Source organism: Bos indicus x Bos taurus, chromosome 11 (assembly GCF_003369695.1).
Source record: "Bos indicus x Bos taurus breed Angus x Brahman F1 hybrid chromosome 11, Bos_hybrid_MaternalHap_v2.0, whole genome shotgun sequence".
In the NCBI taxonomy this organism is placed as follows: Eukaryota; Metazoa; Chordata; class Mammalia; order Artiodactyla; family Bovidae; genus Bos; species Bos indicus x Bos taurus.
In genome coordinates, this window is record NC_040086.1 from 103,933,158 (window position 1) to 103,948,831 (window position 15,674).

At 65.4% G+C, this 15,674-nt stretch overlaps 1 protein-coding gene across 3 annotated transcripts in view; it reads right to left on the bottom strand.

Moving 5' to 3' along the window:
• Positions 1-12,103, bottom strand: part of BRD3 (bromodomain containing 3) — a 39,285-nt gene extending 27,182 nt beyond the window's left edge. The window contains exon 1 of one of the 3 annotated variants that reach the window (XM_027556845.1): positions 11,931-12,048. The gene's annotated coding sequence lies outside the window, so the exon portion shown is untranslated. Of the gene's footprint in view, positions 1-11,110; positions 11,360-11,930 lie in introns of those variants that run through there. The other 2 variants (XM_027556842.1, XM_027556844.1) reach the window with 2 other exon arrangements.
• Between the last annotated feature and the right edge of the window lie 3,571 nt (positions 12,104-15,674).

Genomic DNA, 15,674 nt, shown 5'->3' on the forward strand with positions numbered 1-15,674 from the left:
GTGGCTGCGCGCCTGGGGCCCACAAGGCAGCCGGCTCCGCCCAGGAGGGGCGAAGAGCGCAAGCCAAGCGGACAGGCCACCTCCTGGGTCCTGCCTCACTCCCGCCCAGCCTGGGCGCCCACTCTAGACAGCCGGGTACCCCAGACGATGCGCTTCAGCTCAGAGCCCAGTGCGGGCCCGGCACGCGCTCACTAAACACTGACCACAGGCCACAGGGAGTCCGAAGGCTAAAACCACGCGGACCCCGGAGGGTGTGCGAGGTTCAGCAGGACACACACGTGGAAGATGCTGTGCGCCCCACAGCCTGGGGCTGGCACGGGGCAGGGGAACTCTGCAAACGCGGATGTGGCCTCCAGCACGTCCACTGGGAGGAGTGCAGCCCCTGTACCCAGCATCAGACAGTGGCACACAGCACCCCCGAGGGCAGAGGCGAGCGCGTGCCTTATCCTCTGCCCCTGGCAGCCTGGGCACCAGCTCACCAGGGAGGAAGGGAGGGCAGCGGCAGCGGCAGTGGCTGGGCAAGCCCATCCCAGGCAGCAGGGCTGCTCTCCCCGCACAGCTGTGCGGCCAGGGGCTCGGCAGAAGCCTCCCAGGCAGGCCGCACCATTACACAGGCCACCCGGGGCGGTCCCGCTGCGGGCGCCTGAGGGGCCACGCCGCTCCCTGTGGCGGCCAGCCCTCCTAGAACGCGGCAGAGCCTGGGTTGGGCTGCGTGTCCAGGGCGAGCAGCGCAGTAAGAGTCTGGCCTCGCCTCCCCGCCAGCCCTGCCGACCCGACAGCGACCCCGAGGAGACCAGGCATTGGTGGAGCCCGGGACGTCCCCTTGAGGGCCAGCAAGATGACGGAAAGGCCCCCTGGGTGCCCAGGACCCCATGCCCACAGCACGCAGGCTGCCTTCTCCCTCTCTGCTTGCATTTCTGAACCGGTAGATTTATTTTTTTAAGAAAACGTTACTCTTGCGAAAAGAAGCAAATGTAAAGAGGCTTCTAGTTTGGAAAAATGCTCCAACCCGGCCAAGCGTCTGGGAGCTCGCGTCTCTTCCTCCAAGGTCCGGGGCCGGGCCAGGCAGCCGTGCATGCTCCGTCCAGGGCAAGTCCTTGTGCCACGACCACCCTGAGGTCTTGGCTCACCCTCAGCAGGGCTGTGAGAGGCGCCGTGGACCCCGTCACGCACCTCCCCACCACGCCCCCCGCCAATGTCGCCCGGTCGGCCGAGAAACCCCACCAATGCCCACCTGTCGGGCAGCAGGAGGCAGAGGCTGGAGGCCCAGTGGGGCCACCTGCCGCAGCTGTGCCATCCGTCAGCCGCCTCGTCTGGGCGGGGGTCACAGCCGCATCCCGAGACCGGAAGGCACAGGCTGCTTCCAGAAAGAAGCTGGAGCCGCATGGTCCACTAGCTGCCCCACACTCGCCCCTCCAGGGCTCAGCCCTGAACCGACATCGGTCCTGGAGAAGAGGGCTGGAACCCTAACCCTAACGACAGGACAGGCCGGAGAGTCACCGTCCAGCCGTGTCCAGGGTCACCATGCACTCGCCCCAGTGGGCCCTGGCCAGGCCTCACCAGCTGCCCTCCTGGGTGAGGTCGTGGGGGCGGATGGTAGAGAAGCCCCAAAGGGCGCTGGGTGGCGGCCGCGGGCCCTCCACCCCTACGGAAGGGGAGATGCCACGTGATCCCACATGGCCAGTGACCAGACCCGCTGCATGGATGACAAAGCTGAGGCTTTTCCATCCTTGAGAGCCTCGGAGACGTGAGCCCAGGATCCCCCTGCCTCCTGACATCACGGGGTGAGAGAGGGCGCCCAGCAGTCATAAGACACCACACGGCCCCACCGCAACGGCGAGCAGGGCCCCCGCGACCCCAGGGGGCAGTCCCGGGCAGCAGCACCCCTCCGAGTTCCTGGTCTGAGCCTAACTTCAGCTGGGGACATGAAGATGCCGCAGACATGGGGGGTCCTGCAGAAGGGCAGCGGGGCGTGGCTGCTAGGGTCTGCCACGCCAGGGTTCAAGTCCCAGCTGCCCTCCTGGCTGACCAGTGGCATGGCCGTCAGCGGTCAAGTGCTTCCAAGCCAGCCCCAAGGACGGAGGAACGGCGCCCACCCTCGAGGATGTGGGGGGCCAGGGGCTCCTGGACACCGGACAAAGAGCCAGGTGACACCAGCCCCTGGGGGGCTCTCCTCGGCCCAGCAGGCCTGGGCTCCACGTGGGCACGCGGGACCTCCTGGCCCCCCATTTCAGCCCTGCCAGGCCCTGCCCAGGACGGAGGCCTGGTCACCAGCCCACCTGGCCTCCCTGGCTAGGGAGCCAGATGGGAAAACTGCAGGGGGGCCAACTTGGTGGGTTCCTGCGTCCACTGGCAAAGACTCCAGAACCTCTTCCTCAAGGGAGCCCCAGTGGGTGCCCACAGCCCCCCTAAATCAAGATAAACAGCGCAAACTCAAGAGTGAGGATTTCCAGAAGGATCCAGCCCACTCTCATGACCTACACCACTGTGGCTGGGTGGGGACAGCAGGAGGGGCCACAGAAGGAGCAAATGTCTGGCTGGGAGCCCTCCTTGGGGGTCCCAGGTACCCCTGGCAGCACTACACGGGCTGGCTGCAAAGGGGGAAACTGAGGCCCGGGGCACTCAGGCCCCCACCACACGGACGAGCAGCCTCCTGGAGCGGAAGCAGGGCCCCCACAGACGCCCATGAGCCCCCGGGATGTGAGTGCCCCCGCTCCAGCCCAGTCGGGGCACGAGCAGGCAATGCCCGCCGTGATCAGGTTGGGAGCAAACCACCGCCCGGCGGGGGACCGCGGCCTCACGGAACAGGCGGGAGCCTGACTCCCGCTCCCCCAGCGCCAGGCGGGTCCCGATGGAGCCTCCGGGGCCTCAGAACCCAGCCAGCGCACCTGCATTCCTGCAGCCCCCAGGGTCTGAGATGACGTTCCAAGTCAGACATGACAGCAGCAGGGAAACATGTCAACCTCCCCAGGAGGTAAACTCGGACACAGAGGGCCGTCCCTCAGCAGCAAAGGGCCAGCTACCGCTGCAAAAACGAGGAAGAAGGCCCACTCCTCGGGGTAGTTTCCTGGGCACGCAGCCGCAACAGAGGAAGGCTGCCCATCACTGGGTTGGCTTCTCCACCCAGCCTGGGAAACGCCTCGGGGCCCCTCGAGGGCTGGGAGGGACAACTGGGGCGGACGAGGCAGTGCCCAACCCGGGCACCTCCGCCCTGGGCCAGCGCGCTGGAAACAGCTGCTCGACAGTGAGCGGAGAGGCACCTACGTCCACACGGAGTGTTCGATGACCCTGGACTCAACGTCCGCGCTCTGGGGGTGACGGGGGTGTGCGGTACGATTCTTTAAAAGTATTCACACTTCAGAGATGGGAACCAAGTCTTAGGAAGAAGACACGTCTGCTCTGTGATCACAGGGCTGGGAGCAGGGCTGAAATGACTGGGGGTCTCTGAGCAGAAGCGGGGCACGCAGGGGGCCTCCACTGCCCCTCCACTGGCCACTGAAAGCCCCCACCTCACAAAGAAGAGGTGAACCCCCTTTCCTCGGGCACTCAGGACCCTGCACCCCCCCACCCCACAGCAACAGTGAGATCTGGGGGGCACAGCCTGCTCCCTGGGGCCCCTGGCCCAAAAGAGGAGACGAAGCCAGGTGTGTGTGGCTGGGGGGTGGGGGGTGGACTCAGGCAGGACGGACCGGGACACGGTGGGGAAGCGCAGGTGAGAGAGCCCAGAATGCAAGAGCAGATACCAGATGGAGCAGACCTGTGAGCCGCCGGGGCGCCCCTTCACCCCCACCCCATCCCCGGCAGGGCTGGGGGGCGGGTCTCACCTCCTGGGGCACACAGGCGGCAGCAAAACACGCGGCCCGCCCCGCCACGGGCACCGGAGCCTGCCAGGCCCGCTGCAGGGCAGCCTTCCAGGAGACGGGCCCCAGCCCCTCAGAGGGGAGAGCAAGGCTGGGAAGCACCCCCCTCACACACACGCACTCCTCCCAGGGAGAACCCACACACACACACCTCCCCTCCTGGGGAGCACCCCCCCCCCACACACACACACACCCTCCCAGGGAGCACCCCCCCCACACACACACCCCTCCTCCCGAGGAGCACCCCCCCCCACACACACACACTCCTCCTGGGGAACACCCCCCCACACACACACACCCCTCCTCCCGAGGAGCACCACACACACACACACACACACTCCTCCTGGGGAGCACCCCCCCCCCCACACACACACACACACCCTCCCAGGGAGCACCCCCCACACACACACACCCCTCCTCCCGAGGAGCACCACACACACACACACACACACTCCTCCTGGGGAGCACCCCCCCCCACACACACACACACACACCCTCCCAGGGAGCACCCCCCACACACACACACCCCTCCTCCCGAGGAGCACCACACACACACACACACACACTCCTCCTGGGGAACACCCCCCCACACACACACACCTCCTGGGGAGCACCCCCCCCCACACACACACACACCCTCCCAGGGAGCACCCCCCCCACACACACACACACCCCTCCCAGGGAGCACCCCCCCCACACACACACCCCTCCTCCCGAGGAGCACCACACACACACACACACACACCCTCCCAGGGAGCACCCCCCCACACACACACACCCCTCCTCCCGAGGAGCACCCACCCCACACACACACACACTCCTCCTGGGGAACACCCCCCCACACACACACACCTCCTGGGGAGCACCCCCCCACACACACACACACACCCCTCCCAGGGAACACCCCCCCCACACACACACACACCCCTCCCAGGGAGCACCCCCCACACACACACACTCCTCCTGGGGAACACCCCCCCCACACACACACACCTCCTGGGGAGCACCCCCACACATACACGCCCCTCCTGGGGAGCACCCCCCACACACACACACCCCTCCCAGGGAGCCCGCTGCTGGCAAGAAGGCAGCACCATGAATGGGCGAAGGTCAGAGTGAGAGAAGCCTTCCCTCTAAGAGAGGGGATCTGAAACCACCCGGAGCGGAAACGCTCAGACAAACCGCAAAAGCCCTCGAACGCAAGAGAAAACCCAGATGGGTTCAGGCGGGATCCTGCGGGAGGGTTCAGAAAGCCACGCAGCTGGCCCAGCGTGGTGGAGGGGCGGGGGGCCGGGGGTCAACTCGGGGCCACCCCACCCCCTGGAGCCACACACCCGCCACTCCGTCACAAGGGACCCTGGCAGGACACATCCAGCCACGGGTGGGGCAAGGGTGTCCTCAGCTCCGTGGCAGGCAGGCCCCAGAGGTCACAGCCATCTCCCCGCCCCTTCCCAGGGTCCCTGGACCCCAGGCTCTGGGACCTGCCTCCTTCCTCCCTGGGGAACTGGAATCAGAAATAATACACAGAAACTCAGGCCCCGCAGGCTGGCTCAACCAAGAGGCACACATCAAGAGAGGCTGGACACCAGGGCCCTTCAGGCTCCTGGACAAACAAGGGGAAAGTGTGGACCTCTGTCCAGGGGCCACGATGGAAACTGCCCAGAAAACGCAGCTGCAGTGGCAGCTCCGACCCTCCCACTGCAGACAGGACCCAGTGGCCGGAGTCAGGCACTCCTGGGCGGCCTGGTCTCTCCATCTCTCGGGGGTGCTGGGGGGGGGTGGGTTGCCCAACCCAGGGGCTGCTCGCTCACCAGCATTGGGGGACACGCTTTCAGCCATGGCGGGGGTGCGGGGGCGGTGGGCAGCAGGGAGATGGGCATGGTCAGAGGAGGCAGACGGGTGAGGAGTCCCGGGAAGCTCCTAGCTTGGAGGGCATTGGGCCGAGGGGGACTCCCAAGCCAGGATCAGGTTGAGGGGAAGCTGGAGGGGAACATGGGCACTGAGGGCTGAGGTCAGAGGCTGGAAGAAAGCCTGCAGGGGCGCCCCATCCCGGGCGTCACCTCCTCCCCGTCCCCTCTGGCCAGCTCAGACACTGCGGTCTCGCCTCCTGAGTTTGGGGAGGTGGGCCCCCTTTCTGCTTGTGGAGGCCCCCACCGCAATGCTGCCCCATCTCCCCAGGTCCCATCCCGGCATCAGCGGGAGTCACACGGGCTCCACTTTCCGGGTGGGGTGGGAGGCTCAGAGGGGAAAGGGCCCAGGACAGAGCCAGGCTGTGAGCGAGGCCATCCCCCCAACCCCGGAGGCTCCGCATCACGTCCCAGAACGCCCGGGACAGACCCGCAGAGACATAGCAGTGACCCGCAGGGAGGTCAGCCCACCGCCCCAGCGCCTCTGCCTGAGGTGGCCGGGCCTCAGGAAACAGGAGCCGCGTGGGCAGGGTCGGCTTCAGTGACGGACGGAGCCAACTGCCTCCTCCAGAGAGGGGATCCAGGGGCCCAGCGAGGGGCCTCCGAGCAGGTCAGCCAGGCGGGCGGTGGCCCTGCACACCCTGAGCCCTACTGACCACCACCCCAGCCTTGCAGGGACGAGTGTCACCACGGCCGCCACCCGAAGGGCCTTGGCCCAGAGCAGCCCAGCCCCGACCAGGGCCCCCAGCCCACCCAGGGTCACCACGGCCGCCACCCAAAGGGCCTTGGCCCAGAGCAGCTCAGCCCCGACCAGGGCCCCAGCCCACCCAGGGTCAGGGCGTGACCCCCACAGGCCAGCCCCAATCGCATGCACACAGCACCCCCGGGGTTGGCGGGGACCCTAAGGTCCATATAGTCAGAGCTACAGTTTTCCCAGTGGTCACGTACAGATGTGAGAATCAGACAATAAAGCAGGCCAAACGGAGAACTGATGCTTTAGAACTGTGGTGTTGGAGAAGACTTGAGAGTTCCTTGGATTGCAAGGAGATCCAACCAGTCCATCCTAAAGATCATTCCTGAGTGTTCAATGGAAGGACTGATGTTGGAAGCTGAAACTCCAATACTTTGGCCACCTCATGCAATGAACAGACTCACTGGAAAAGACCCTGATGCTGGGAAAGATTGAGGGCAGGAGGAGAAGGGGATGACAGAGGATGAGATGGTTGGATGGCATCACCGACTCAACGGACACGAGTTTGGGTAAACTCGGGAGTTGGTGATGGACAGGGAGGCCTGGTGTGCTGCAGTCCGTGGGGTCACAGAGTCGGACACGACTGAGCCACTGAGCTGAACTGGGGCACTGGCCTGGCCCACCAAGTCCTTGGTCCCCTCCTGATGCCCCCTGTCCTCTTGGCTCTGCAGAGCTAAGGCTCCTACTCAATACAGTGTTCCCTGACACCCCATGTTTCTGCCCAGCCCGCCAGCCTACCTGGGGAAGCCAGCCTCCGACCAGCTCTGCTATGGGGTCACTGCTCACAGTGAGGGTCAGGCCAGCCACACCCCCTAACCTGTGTGAGGCTGTCCCCACCCACCTCTCAAACAAACCACCTTTAAGAAAGATGGCCAGAAAACCCACAGAGACGCTGCACCAGCAGTGCATGTCAGGGGCTGGGAAGCTGAAGGGGGCTTCTAGGGGGGTGGGGGACCGGCCACTTGGAGTGGGGGGTGACGCCAGGGGACACATGGAGGACAGCCTGGCCAGGCCCCACGCTCCTGGGCGGGGGGGGGGGGGGGGGGGGGGGAGGACCAGCCTCTCTGGGCCAGCCAGCCCCACAGAGGGTGCGAGGGGTCAGGTGGTCACTGCACTTACCGGGGAGCCTGGCCCCACCTGCAGTCACTGTCACCTGTCCCAACAGCCAACCCCCACTGGACACTGACATCCGTGTGGACAACGCCGGGACCCTGAGCGGGAAGAAGCTCCACACACACCGTGCATCCCAGACCAGACCCGGGCAGTGGCTGCGCCTGCCAGGGCCCTCCCGAGCTCACACCCCAGGCGGCGGCCCTCATGAGGACGCTGACCCTTCGCCCCACCGGACAGGACCCAAGGCCTAGAGGAGCCGGGAGGCTGTGGAACCTGAGCAGGGAGGCGGGCGATTAGGCTGGGACCCCACGACCACTGCCCAATCCTGGGGTCGAGGGGCCACTGGCCCCCACCCCCAGCCCTCGGGGGAGCCCACCGGCGCCAGCCCAGAGCAGCATGTAGCACAGCCCCACCTTGGGAAACCAGGGTCCCCGCACAAGCATGCTCCCTGGGTGCCCACAGCTTTCCAGGGCAGCAGGGGCTCCCACGGGAGGGCTGGCCGGAGCCTGGAAGCCCTGGAGAGGGTCCGGCACGCACTCCGAGCACGGGGGGCACCCAAGGGCCAGGGGTCCCAGCCGCCACCCCCAGGACCCTTCCCACAGCCCCAGAGTGCACACGTTTACCAAGCACCGCCTGTCCCTACAGGGCGTGGGGGTGCGGGCTCCGACATCAAGGGACTGTCACACAACCATCGGTGTCTTCCCCACCCAGACCCGCAATGGCCCGGCCGGGACAGCCTGCTGGCAGCTGAGACCGCAGAGCACAGGTGGGTGGGGCCTATCTGGGGCGCACAGGCAGCGGGGCCCCAGCTCTGGACCAGCAGCCCTGGCACCCAGCTGGCATCGCCAGGGCTCTGCCCACAGGGCAAGCAGGCTGAGGGCTGGGCAGCACCCCCTCCTGCCCTCTCTTCCCATTTGCACCCGAGTTTCACCCTGCGACACTGTCAGACCATGCTGCCCGCCAGCTCCTCCCAATAACACGGCACGAGGGTCCAGCCGCTTGACACACGTTCCAGCCCCCAGCTACCGGGGACCTCAGCAGGGACCCCGGGATGCCAGCTCATCACGACGGGGTGGCATCTGGGACACCGGTGCCCCCAGCCCTCCTGAACACGCTCCTGATCACCCTCCTGAACCCAGATTCCAACACTTACAGGAAAACCCCACTGGGCGCCTGCGGCACCCGGCAACCCAGGTGGCAGCTCCTGAGCACGGGAAGAGTGTTCTCCCAGGTACCTCGTGACCTCCTGAGCAACTCCCCCAGTTCTGCGGCAAGGATGGAGGGGGCGTCCCCCCATGCGTCTGCCAGCTCAGACTCCAGCTCACAAAGAACCTGGTCAGGTTCAGAGCAGGTTCTCATGCACAACAGTGAAAACCCGGCCGCAGAAACAGACACTGACCCACAGCGCTGACACAGCAGGGCCTCTGGACACCACCCACCCCGACCCTGGCCCAGGTAACCATCATCTCCACTTGGAGACCCAGAAACATCCCCCCTTGGCCTTTAAGAGCCCAGTGCTTGTCAGAGACAGGGCCATAGGCCCCCAGAGCGGGGGTGCAGGCGCCAAAGGGCTTCATGACTCGAGGGGAAGCTGAGGAGGTTCAACAAGCCGCCCGGCCCATGGACACCTACCTACTGGCACCCTCGATCCAAGTGCCCAGGCCACCCCACGCTGTTATGACACCCGTGGACCCGTCCACAGACACCAGGGAGCAGCGCCCAGGGTGGGGCGGAGGGCGGGCGCCCAGGCAGGGGCTCTCCTGGGACAAGCTTCCAGCAGACAGGTGTGCGCCCAGCTTTCTGCCACATGTCACTAAAGTTGCCTTTGGAAGCAAAGAATGCTGACTAGACACTGGCCACTGGTTCGGGGTCTATGGGGCCTGACGGGTGCCCTATCCCTTTACAAGTCCGCTATCAGTCAAGTAGACCAGAAAGGAGGACCGTCCTATTCAGCCACCCACAGACCACCCGGAGACTGGCAGTGGCGGTGGTTGGGGTGGGGGGGGGGGGCGGTGTTGCCTGCAGAGCCGTTTCCCACATGCACCCGGGCAAACGCTCCCTGGGGGCCCCCCACTCCCCACCTGGGCCAGCTCCCCCTGGCCCCACAGGATAAGCACTGCTCTCCAAGGAGAACAGGACCCGCCAGTGGTGGGTGCAGGGCCAGGCTGGCCGGGGCGGCGTCCTGCACCAACCACTCCACTGCGATCGGTGGCGGGGGGGCCAGCGCTCCCCAGAGAGCCTCTGCCGCCCAGACCCAGGAAATGGCCGTGCACAGCGCCGGGCGCGGGGCGCAGGGCTCGGGCGGCTGGCAATGCGCCAGGCTGGAGGAAGAGGGCGCAGGAGGCGCGGCTGGCCGCGGCGGGCGCTGTCTACCCCGCCGCCCACCCCAACCCCCCCCCAACCACACACACTTTCACTTTCTGCCCGCGAGTCCGGCCGGCGCAGCTTATTTAACAGATCGCCTCCGGCCCTCCGAGCTCACTTTCCAAGCGCGCGCGGGCTGTTGTGGAGGGAAAGCAATTACTCCACTTGATAAAAACAAAACAAAAATCGACCGGTGCCGCCTGGCCCTCCTTCCCCGGACGTCCCCGCGGCGGGGCTGGGGCTGGATCGAAGCTTCCGAGGAGCTGCTGGGGCGAGATTCCAGAGGCTTGCCCACCCGCCCTCGGGTTACCAGAAAGGTCAGGGCAAAACGGCCCACTCCGCCCCGCGTCCCCTCCCGCCCCAGACGCCGTGAGCCCTATCTCTCCGGATCTGTAACCGCGAGCACACATCAAGGCCTCACGACAGAGAAGGGCAAACACACAGCTTTATTTGCAAATAAGAGGCCGGACTCCCGGCTGCGGGAGGATGGTGGAGGGGGAGGGAAGCGGGGAGGTCCCTAACTCCTGAGGCCGGACCCTCGCAAGGATTCAGGCCTTTTCTTCACCCCCTTGAAAGCCAACCTCTCCCCCAGGAGAAATGCCGTCCAGGGACTCAGGAAAAGAACCCCCATTTAAAAGAAAGAGTCAGGAAGAAAACCTACAAAACAAGGTTAAAAAAAGAAAAAGAAAGACAAACTTTTTCCTCCGTTCTTACTTGGAGGGTCACAGCGATCCCTTAAGTTACACGCCTTCCGCTGCCCCCAGCCCGTAGTTTGCCCAAGGATACACAACAGCACCCCCCAGCACCATTAACTTTGCAGCCACAACCCAGGGAACACACGGGGAGGAGCCCCAGTTGTGCGCTTCTGGGTAGAAAGCTTCCAGCCAAAATGAAGGATCGCAGGACAGTCAGGGACTGGGCCCAATGGCGGGAACCCGCAGGGTGGGCCACGGGGCCGCGCCCGGGGGGTCTGCTGGCGGACCCGTGCCGTGCTCCCACTTTCGTCTTTCCAAAACCGCCCCTGGCCCCAAGGGAACAGGAGGCGACCCAAGGCCTCCACCCCCCGGCCCTGACCCCGACGAGCAACCGGCGGAGAGGACTCCCCCGAGCCCCACCTTTACTCTCGGGGAGCCCACGAGGGCCGGGGGAGCCGTGTGAGGCCTGGGGTGAGCGCTTCTCCCTGATGGGCTTGTGCCGTGCTGTCAGGCCAGGGCCCAGCCCAGCTCCTCCCGCTCCAACTCGAGCTCGCCCGTTGTAAGCGCCTTTCACGCTGTTTTCAAAACGGGAACTGGGTCTCCTCCTCCGGGCTGCAACGACCCAGCAACTCCAAAGGGTTCAAAGTCAGCTCGGGCCGCTAACTCTGAAGGCAGCGGCCTCCACGCCGCGCCGCCGGCCTCGCCCCCCGCCCCAGCCGCGGCGACAGCCCCCGCGCGAGCCCCGCGGCCAGGGACCGAGGCGGGCCGGGCGCGCGCGGGCAAAGTGGCGCCGAAGCGCTACCTTCCCCTCCGCGTCCTCCCCGATCCCCCCTTCGAAAGATGGCGGGCGGAGGAAAGGGGGGGAAAAAATCCTTTCCGTGAGGGAGGGAGCGCGGGAGGTCGCTGGCGCAGGGCGCGCGGGCCGTGCCAACTCCAGGCTGCGCGCCCCGGCCGCGGCGACGCCCCCGAGCCCCGGACGCGGGCGGCCGGGAGGGCGCGGGCGGAGGGCCGAGGGGAGGGGTCCGCGCCGCCGCCGCGACCCCGGGCCGCCGCCGCGCTTTGTTGCATCGTGGCCGCGCACAAAGGCGGCGGCGGAGACGGCGGCCCGGGTGCCAGGCTCCCCGGCCGCGCCGGCGGCCTGCGCGGGGCGCACGGGGCCGCGCTCCCCGGCCCGCCCGGCCCGCCTCCGCCCGCGCCGCCCGCCGCCCCGCTCGCGCAAAGAAGCAAAAGAAAGGCGTACTTGGCCTCGGCGGCTCCAGCGGCCGTCCCCTCCCGGCCCGCGCGGCCGGCTCCTCTTTGGCTCGCCGGCCCCGGCAGCATAATAGACGCGCCGGAGCCGAGCAGGGCTCATGCGCTGCGCCGCGGCGCCTGGCGGGAGTCGTAGTCCGCGGCCGGGCCCGCGCCGGGGCCGCCCAGGGGAGGCCGCGGCGCGCGGACTACATGTCCCGGCCCCGCCGGCGCCCCGCCCCGCCCCGCGCGCCCCCGCCCGCCGCCCGCCCCGCCGACCCGGCCGCGAGCGGGCCCGGCCCGAGGGGCGCGCGGGGGCGGGGTGCGGCGCCGGTGGCGACTCGGAGACCCTGCGCGACGCCCCCGCGCCCACTCCGGCGCAGGGGACACGCGCCTCTGGGCGTATTTCCTGGTGCCCAAGGAGGCGCGCAAAAGGCGGGAGGACGGCCAGCGCCCGCCTGCTTCTCCCACCCTCGCCCGAGGACCCCCGAGTCAGTGGGGCCGCCCTGGAACCCCAGGCGCGCACGGTCTGGGCGGCGCGCACCTGCCGGGCGCCCATGTTTGTAAACAAACCGCGCGCCTAATTAGCCTGGCGGGGGCGCGCGCGCGGGAGGGCGGGGGCGGGGCGTCGGGGCGCGCGCGCGCAGGGGCGGCCCCGCCCGGGGAGGAGTCGCGCTCGGCCGCGCCCCCATCTGCCCACCTCCTGCCAGCCCGCCCACCTCCTGTCCCCGTGTCAGGCTAGGGCCTGGGCGCTCGAGTTCTTGGTCGTGGGAGAGGGCACCAAGTCCCTCGTGCTGGCGAGGAGCAGGGGACGTTCCCGGCTCTGCCCGGGGACCTTCCCCCGCGCCAGCCTCTTTCCCTATGAGAGGCAGGAATGAGATCAAAGGTCCCTAGGCTGGGATTCCAGCAGTGGGCCCCAAAGGTAAAACCTGTGAGCCCTAGCCCTTTTCTGTATTTTGAAAGATTCAGCTCCTGGACACGTTTGAGATCTTTTTTCTGGGGGGTGGCAGTTCCTCCTGTGTACACATTAAGTCGATTTTTATCTAGCTCCAACCTAAAGTAGGCTGCCCTGGTGGCTCAGAGGGGAAAGCGCCTGTCTGCAATGCAGGAGACCCAGGTTCGATCTCTGGGTTGGGAAGATCCCCTGGAGAAGGAAGTGGCAGCCCACTCCAGTATTCTTGCTGGAAAATCCCATGGATGGAGGAGCCTGGTAGGCTACAGTCCATGGGGTTGCAAAGAGTCAGACACAACCGGGCCACTTCACTTTCACTTTCATAACCTAAAGTGGATACTTTGCCTGTATTAGTGAAAGTGAAAGTCACTCAGTAGTGTCGGAGTCTTTACAACCCCATGGACACGGGACGGGTAGCCATTCCCTTCTCCAGGGGATCTTCCCAACCCAGGGATCAAACCTGGGTCTCCTGCATTGCAGGCGAATTCTTTACCAGCTGAACCACAAGGGAAGCCCTTCCATATGTTAAACCCCCATGGAAAGTCAAAAGCATAACAAGTTTTCCTTGGTACCCGCTGATCCTGCCAATTGCGAGGTGGAGTTTCCCTGTGTGGGCTGGATCCTTCCCAGGCCCCTGGGGTCACTGGGTTTGTTCCAGGTTGAGCCGGAGTGCTGCTGCCTGCGTTTGCAGGCGTCTTTATAAAGTCAACGTTAAAGCAGACACCGACTCCGCTGAGCGGGTGCAGCCCCACACCCACCCAGCACAGGCCTTCTGCACCTGGCTTACAAGTGAGGAAACCCTGGGCGCTGAAGTGTCCGTGGAGCACAGAGGGCTGAGACGCCAATGCCTCGGCTCCGGGGAAATGCAGCTTGTAGAGGAAGCCAAATCCTTCCCCCACCCTCCCAACCGTCCCTTTCCCGGGAACCCCGGACTTCTTACACCCCGTGGGGACAAGGCTCTGGCTGGGGAAGACCTTAGCCTCTTTGGTTTATAAAGCATGAGAAGGTTGGAGAAGGGAGGTGAGGACCTGCCGATGAACTCCTTTGGAACTACCATCCCGGTCACATCTTTTCCACAGCCCCACCTTGGCACCCCAGTTTACAGACTTCTGTTCTAGTCATCGCCTTCCTGCCCCCTGGCTCTCATCCTCGTGGATATTTTGGGCTCTCTGGGCATCAGCATGACCCACGTTTCTGCTGAAGAAGATCCCACCCCACTCCTCCTGAGGCCGAACAAAGAGCCTCTCCACCTCGTCCAGACCTTGCAGGGACTTGGATGGCACACACACAGAAGCCATCCCTGACCAGCCAGGCTGACCAGGCTGCAGGAGACTGTCCTCCTCCTCTGGTCTCCCACTGACCAGAGGAGTCCCTCCCAGGAGTCTAGCAGGGCCTGGGACAGCGCTGAGCACCTGGGTCTGGTCCTCCTCCTCTGGTCTCCCACTGACCAGAGGAGTCCCTCCCAGGAGTCTAGCAGGGCCTGGGACAGCCCTGAGCACCTGGGTCTGGTCCTCCTCCTCTGGTCTCCCACTGACCAGAGGAGTCCCTCCCAGGAGTCTAGCAGGGCCTGGGACAGCCCTGAGCACCTGGGTCTGATGGAGCAGCGCTGGTTCTGGCTCACTCACCCACAGCAGACAGAGCTCAGCCAACTGACCTTCCCTGAGGCTGGAGAAGTCTCTAGGAAGGAGACTCAGTAAAAGAAACGTGACCAATGCTCACATTTGAGAACTCGGCCCCTGGGCTAACGACCCCTCAGGCCCAGTGAAGAGTCCCCTCCCCGAGGCTTCTTGGGGAGGCTGGCCCTGAGCACCCCCACCTCCGCTGGCTCCGTCCTCTCCCTCCCAAGGCTCTCGTAGCTTCGACACAAGCGGCTGGGCCTCCGTGTGCCTGGAACACAGACACTTAATCTCCCCAACCGGGGTTTCCTCGTCTGTCAAAGGAGGATAAAAATAGGACCTGATCCTGCAGCTGCGGAAGGAGAAAGGCACGTAGAGGGCGAGTGGGCCCCCGGTCCGCCTCGGTTGTGGCTCCCCTCTCTGGCCTGGTCTCTCACTTAGGCTGCACATTGATCGTCTGCACCCTCAGGGAGTGTGGCAGCTCCCTGAGAGCAGGGCTCCAGGCCCCCCATGCCCTACAAGAGATCCAGCACGTCGTGGCTGTGTGAACAACCCTTCCTGCACCTCTGACCCCCTCTCCAGCCTCCATCTGCGAAACTCAGGGCAGCCAGACCCCCAGCAGCTAAGGCAGCTGCCCCGTCAGCCCAACAGGAGCCCAGCAGACCTAAAACCACGGCCCTAAAGCTTGCACTTGGCCTTGATTAAGCCCTTGCCCAGGGCCTCAGCGGCTCCCTGCTGCAGTCTTCCCACCACATCCCTGGAGACCCCAGTCAGCAACGCCGTTGGTTCATAGTTGAGTCAATACACAAGTCTCTTAAAAGTTTAGTTATTGTGTGTCCTTGCAGAGGACGCAGAACAACTAAGGAAAGGGAATCTCTGTCTCCCCCCGGCACAGGCTGAGCCCTGGTGGAGGGGGGCAAGGGTGTCTACTCATGCAGTCCTGTGTTGACCGTTTAGGGTGAGCCAGGTGCTGGGGCGAGAGGTTTGCATACGTCATTTCATTGACTCGCTGGTTTTAAGGGGTAGGGACAATTATGCAGGTCTTCCTGGCAAGGGATCAAGCCCAGGTTTGCGGCATTGCAGACAGATTCTTTACCATCTGAGCCATGCGGGGAAGCCCTCAAAATGGAGGCGCCGTGAGGTTAAATTACTAGCTTGAGCACAGTTTGAACTCGGGAGGAGGGGGGTG